The sequence below is a fragment of the Lygodium microphyllum genome, chromosome 7 (assembly GCF_053477565.2).
Source record: "Lygodium microphyllum isolate KBCC chromosome 7, Lygodium_microphyllum_v1.1.10, whole genome shotgun sequence".
In the NCBI taxonomy this organism is placed as follows: domain Eukaryota; kingdom Viridiplantae; phylum Streptophyta; class Polypodiopsida; order Schizaeales; family Lygodiaceae; genus Lygodium; species Lygodium microphyllum.
In genome coordinates, this window is record NC_141141.1 from 98929886 (window position 1) to 98937001 (window position 7116).

The window sequence follows — 7116 nt, forward strand, 5'->3', positions numbered from 1 at the left end:
TAACACTCCCCCTCAAGCTCAAGACAACATCTGTACACCAAGAAGCTATCTAAAAACACTGAACTTATCTTTACCCAAAGACTTGGTAAAGATATCTGCAACCTGTTCATCAGTCTTCACATGCATGAGATCAACTCTTCCTGCAAGAACCATCTCTTTGATGAAGTGGTAGTGTACCTCAATGTGTTTTTTCCTAGCATGGTATACTATATTCATGGTCAGGAGTACACTACTAAGATTGTCACATAGCAGAGTCATTGGAGCATCTACCTGTATATTCAAATCAGACATAAGCTTGAGCAGTCATGCAATCTCACATGCTGCCAATGCAGCATCCCTATACTCTACCTCAATACTCGATAAAGAACCCATAAGGCTGCTTCTTATTGCTCTAGCAGATCATTCCGCTTCCAAACCCAAAAGCATAGCCACTCATAGATCTATGGTCATATGAGCATCCTGCCCAATCTGCATCCATGTATCCAACCAGTTTCAAGGGCTTATTTTTCACATAGAACAACCCATAATCTACAGTGGACTTAACATATCTCATAATGTCGTCTAACCGCATCCAAGTGCGGCTTCTGAGGCTTTTGCATAAATTGGCTTATGAGCCCTACAACATAGCTCAAATCAAGCCTAGTGATGGTCAAGTAAATCAAACTGCCAACCATCTGCATGTACATAGTCACATCCTCAACTTTAGCCCCATTGCTCATGTCTAACTTTACATTCTCATCAAGAGGTGTATACAGTGGTTTGCATTCAGCCTTGCCATACTTGTTCAGCATTTCCATGGCATAGTGCTTTTGCATCAACCATAAGCCATTTTCAGATGCTGTAACCACTTCAATGCCCAATAAATACTTCAAATCACCTAAGTCTTTCATATCAAATTCATTTTTCAGCATCTACATTACATGCTGTATGCCCAAGTTATCATCACCAATGATTATCAAATCATGAACATATATGACCAGCACTATCAAGCCACTGTCAGTCTTTTTCGTAAATAGGCTGTGATCATCCCGACCAATAGCAAATCCCAAGCTCTGCATGTAGTTACTAATCCTTGCATGCCAGGCTCTCGAAGCCTACTTCAGCCCGTACAATGCTTTTTTCAACCTTACATAGTGCTGAAAATTAGGGTGTATATACCCTTTCGACTGACCCATATAGACATCCTCTACCAAGTCACCATTGAGGAATGTATTCTTCACGTCCATCTACTGCAATTTCTAGCCTCTAGCAACATCCAAAGCAATCACAATGCGTATGCTTGCCATCTTGGCAACATGACTGAATTTTTCCTCATAATCAAGTCCATACTATTGGGCATACCCCCTAGCAACCAGCCTGCCTTTGTACCTTTCCACACTGCCATCCGACTTGCATTTGATTTTGTAAACCCATTTGCAGCCAATGGTCTTTTTCCCTTCAAGCAGTGGCACAAGATTCCATGTTTTATTTTCGACCAAGGCATTCATTTCTTCATCCATAGTTGCACACCAGTTCTCATCTTTTACTGCTCCAACATATGTACCTGGTTCTTTGATCTCCATCACTTTTGTCATGTAAGCATAATGCTTTGTAGAGTAGCCACCATACATCAACCTATCAATAGGAGATCTGACCCTCTATGAGCATCTCAGCTGTGGTGCACTGCTCGATTCCCCTCTCTCATGAGGCGGAATGTACATGTTCTACCTAGTACCATGCATATACATAGTCGGGAATACCAAGTTCACTGTCTAGACTATCAGTTGAGTCATAGCCTAAAGTCATTATGCCAGGTTTCATCACACCAGATATATCATCAATGACTTTTCCTTTTCCTTTGCTATCCACTACATCATGTCTCCCCCTCACTGACATAATGGTGTCAGTAGACAATGAGCCAAAGCTCCGAAATGTCCCTGTCCATGGAGATACTGTCTGACCCCACTAGGACCTATCATAGCAGTACTCTGCTACAAATCAGCTGTAGATACATGAGTAGAAGGTGTATCCAATGGCACTACAACCGATGATACATACTAAGAGGCCATCTCATCAAAAATAATATCCGTGCTCACCAAAGTCTCCTTAGCAGAGGGATCATAACGTTTGTATGCCTTCTTCTCCTGCGAATATCCAATGAAAACACACTTATGTACTTTTGGATCTAGCTTCTTCCTTTTCTCATCTGGGATGTGCACATAAGCAAGACAGCCAAAGACTTACATGTGATTTACATCCGGCTTATAGCCATACAGCTTCTCAAATGGTGTCATCTCATGAATACCTGCAGTGGGAGTCCGATTCAAGATATACATGGCTGTCATAACAGCCTCATCCCAATAATAGAGCAGCATCTTCTTCTCGTTCATCATGGCACGAGCAGCTTCCATCAATACCCTATTTTTACGCTCAGCCACTCCATTCTGTTGTGGAGTATAGCTGCAGGTAACCTGTCTATGTATGCCATTTTCAGCCAGAAAATTGTCAAACTCATTTGACACATACTCCCCACCGCTGTCTGATCTCAAGCAAGAGATATAGCAGTCAAATTCCTTTTCAACCTATTTTTTAAACTGCTGAAAAATAGCAAACACCTCATCCTTTGTCTGTAGAGTGTCTGTAGAATATACATCCAAGTATAACGATTGTAATCATCAATAAATGTCACATAGTACTTCGAGCCTCCCATAGATGCATTATGGGCTAGTCCCCTAGACATCAGAGTGCACTAACCGCAATGAACAGACATGTACTTTGCCTTACATGCCTGACAAATGGCAACCTTGATTGCTTACCAAACTAGCAAGCATCGCATACATGATCAATGTCTATGTATTGGAACTTAGGTAAACCTATAACAATCTTCTTCTTTTTTTGCATAATTTGCAGCCGCTGCAAATTCATATGTCGCACTCTCTTATGCCAAATTTCCAAATCTCTGACAGTGCCAAAACCATGGGCAAACATAGTTGAATTCAGCTCTGACAAAGTGGCATCAAGAGTAAACATTCTACCATTCATGTGACCGTGAGCAATCAACTTGCAACCATTTCCAAACTCTTCAATAAAGCATCCATGCTTATTGAACCTAACCTGCAAGTTTTGGTCTATCATCTATCCTACAGATAGTAAGTTCTTCGTTATCGATGGGACATGCAGTACATCATGCAAATTTTTATGTTTGCCATCATGAACCACAAGAGGCACTTTTCCTTTATGCTCAATGCTATGCTGTGTCATCACCTATGCATACATAGCCATGTCTTTCAGCTACCATGTCAGCGAACCAATCACCGTGAGGGGTTATGTGATTCGATGTCCGTGAATCAATGTACCATACTGCATCATCAATGGATTTTTCAGAAGCCCTATCTTTCACATATTGCATGGCAAACAATCTATCTCCTGAAGCATCATCTTTCTAACTGGACGTAGCAAAATGTCCATGCTGTTTGCCTTTCTGATTGCCTTGCTTCTTCCAGTACTCCTTGGAAATATGACCATACTTTCTGCAGTAATGACAATCCTTATCCTTATTCGGATTGTTAGATGGACGCTGCTGCTACCAGGAGCCTCTACCTCTAGGGCTAGATCTTTCCCTGCCTCTAAAGTTTTCACCACCTCTTGCATTCGGTACCTGTTGGTTGTTATTTCCATAGGATGCATTTTGATGGCCTCCTCTGCCAGAACCATAGCCTCTACCATGGCTGCCATGGCCGCATTGATTGGAATAAAAGACTACATCCTTGCTTTCGGAACTACTTAACCCTGTAGCCAAGCCAAGTTTAACCTCCTCATGGATAAGCAATGCAACCAGTTTATTGAAATCGGGCATTTCAGCCCGCACATACACAGAAGTATCAAAAGACTTGTACTCTTGACCTAAGCCATTCAAAGAGTCACAACAACCATATCTTCATCTTCAACTTGAGTACCAACAGATCTACCAGCTGATCCGCAATGGTCTTATTCTCTATCACACTGTCCTGTATAAACCTGCTCTTTCTCTCCATATTGTTAAATTTTTGCTTTAACTATATCTTCATGGCACTTGTAGTGGTGCCATAGTACCTGATCAAAATGTCCCACATATCGAGAGTTGTAGTTCATTATTTGCATTACCGTGGCATTTGATATACAATCAATTCTGAACTCATGATATTGACGGAGGATCCAATGTCTACAATAGCATGTTCCACCAATATTCCATCTACATATGCTGGAACCCTAGGGAAATTATTTTCAGCATGATCAAACCAATCTTCCCCTACTCATGCTATGCCCAAAGGTTCTACAATATACCCAATACGCAAGATCTTCTTAAATTCCTTGCGTACTCCTGGAGATAATTTAATCAATTGCAAGAGGTTCACATCTGGTTTGACTTCACAAAGAGAACTTGCTAAATCAAAGTCATGATAAGTATCCAAAGCTCTCTTTTCTCGCCAAACCATCCTTTCTTTTGGTCTTTGGACCGGTTTTGGTGCTTCTTTCTTAGCTCTTGCCTTCTTTCTTGGCACTTCCTCATCCTTCTTAGAATCGATTTTCTTGTCAATGGGCCTTAAAGGCCCACCTTCCATGCTAGGACTCTGGACTTGCGTCCCCTTATCCCCTTGTTTAGGGTTTCCCTCAACCGGTTTTTCCTTACCTTTGTCAACCTCTTTAGCCTTTTGGCCTCTTGTCACGGCTCTTAGGTTAGAGGTTTCAGCGTCATTGACTCGCACAGCCTCAATAAGGCTGACTCCATTGCCTTGTGGCAACTCTTCTATACTGGTATTTTCCCTCTGCAATATTTGTCTTGGTGCATCATTTGGCTGCAAGTTATTTCCTTGCGCTCTATGATTCACGGGACCTGGCTGTTTACTCCCTTGTTGGAAGGAACTAATCTTACTCTAACAAGTAGCAGCCAAGTGGCCTGACTTCCCACAAATATCACATTTAACATTTGGACAGTTCTAGGGAAATGCTGTCCACCACACCACTTACAAAACTGAATCTTGAGGGTCCACCCTCTTCAGGGCGTCGACTCCCTATCAGATTCTGCTGCTTCTTCAAGAAATCAACGTCGACAGCTATTTGTCGATATTGTTCAGAAATCATGTCGGTATAATGCTTCATCATATCCTTAACTTCGCCAAGGACATTAGATGCACTCGACTCATAGCCTCGATCGTCTACCCGTTGTTCCATTGGCCTAACAATCTGATTTGGCACTGGTTGTTGACCCATCGGAACAACATTAGAATTCAAAACTTGGCCTCCAACATTTGGTGGAGCCAACTGACTTGCCATAGATATAGTCACACTGGGAGGAGCTGGCAGCAAAGGTACATTCTGAGCCATGCTTCCTCTCCCATTAGGGTTAGTCATAGGCATCCCTCGACTTCCATTCGTCAATGGTAGATTGCCTCCGGGTACTAAACCCGCATTAACATTCATTCGAGAGGAGTAGGCCGTTTGTAATCATGCTTCTACTCCCTCTGCCTGCGTAATAGTGGTGTCTATATCAGCCAAAGCCACACTGCTCAATTGTACTTGAATATTAAAATCCAATCCATGCAAGAAGTATTGCAATTGGGCAGCTAACGGAATAGGAATGTAAGTTTGTAACTTACGAAATACTTCCTTAAGCTTCTTGGCATACGATTTCACATTCTCATGAGGGTCTTGGTGCGTTACATTCAAGACACACAACCAATATTGGCCACCTCTTTCAGGGGCATATTCTCCTCGAAAAGCTGCATAAAATTGATCAATTGTGGTTATGGTCCCAGACTCTATGCTGTGATACCATACCGCAGTCCTTCCTTTTAATGTCATATTGAAGAACATCATGAGATGTCCCTCATCTTGGATGCGATAATTGAACATCAATCTTTGAAATTCACAAATGTGAAATTCTGCATCCTCTTCTGCTAACCCATTAAAAATGGGCAAGGGAACTCCTAAAGCTGGTAAATTCAACGTCCCTGTAGGGATTGCAATGGATTGTGCCATGGCGACAATCAGATTAGCAATAGGAGTTTGAACCGACGAAATCACACCCCCACTTCAGGTGGGTAGACTTGGTGGAAGAGAGGAAGAACTTGTGCTTCCTCTTGCACCTAATGGACTATATGGAGCAGTTTGATTACTAATACCACTGCCTCTTATGCGTATCGGGCTACTCCTTTGAGGAGAATAACGACTTACGATCTCTAATCGCTGTCTAGCCCTCTTAGCAAGTTCTGCTTTTTGTATTTCGGCTTGACGGTCCTTGTCAAAGGACATAAACAAACTTTCTTTTGGTCCCTAGAAACCCTAGATTCGAGAACCACCACTTATAGGCCGCTCCCGGCAGACGCACCACTGATGGGACCTCAAATGGGCTGGCACTGGCTATGGCACTAGCCAGACCTCATGCTCATGACACACAAACACCCTCATGGCCTCGCGGACTAGGAGCATCAATCTAATGCTAAAGGAAAAATACCCTAAAGCTTAATTCATTGCGTTTATAGTTTATAGTCCAATATTTTCCTTAAACTCCTCAAAGGGAGAACCCATACACATTGGCAATGCCACGATCACACACATATGGAGGCAATCTCACGGTAGGAACACCGCGGCCCCACTGCAGCTCTCCTACGTCGAACGGATTGACCCTTTGATGCATTGCTAAACATATAACACAAATGAATACAAACTCCTCTCTTTTATATTTCTCATATTTTCAGGAGATATACCATGTGTCCTCACTTAACAGTCCCTTAGGAAACCGACCCTCTATCCTACGGCAAGGGATAACCTCACACTCTTAATCATGGGTCAAATTCCTAAGAAAACAATTGCTATGCAGTCCAGGAGATTTTCCTTTGATACCATGAACCATGCATAGTGCATAATGTGAATGGTTTAGTGCATAAATAGAAGAAAATCAGCATTGTGCATCGTGCGAAACCAATCTTTTCATGATTTCCATACTAACGTTTATGTATTGAAACGAGGATAGACACCGAGCCTTATGCTCATGCTGCCTTTTCCTTTATTTTAAAACGATGCTCTATAGCCATGATGCAACACCTAAATCAGATTTAAGATTGTACTTTCACACTTAAACTCCCCTCTCACCCTACC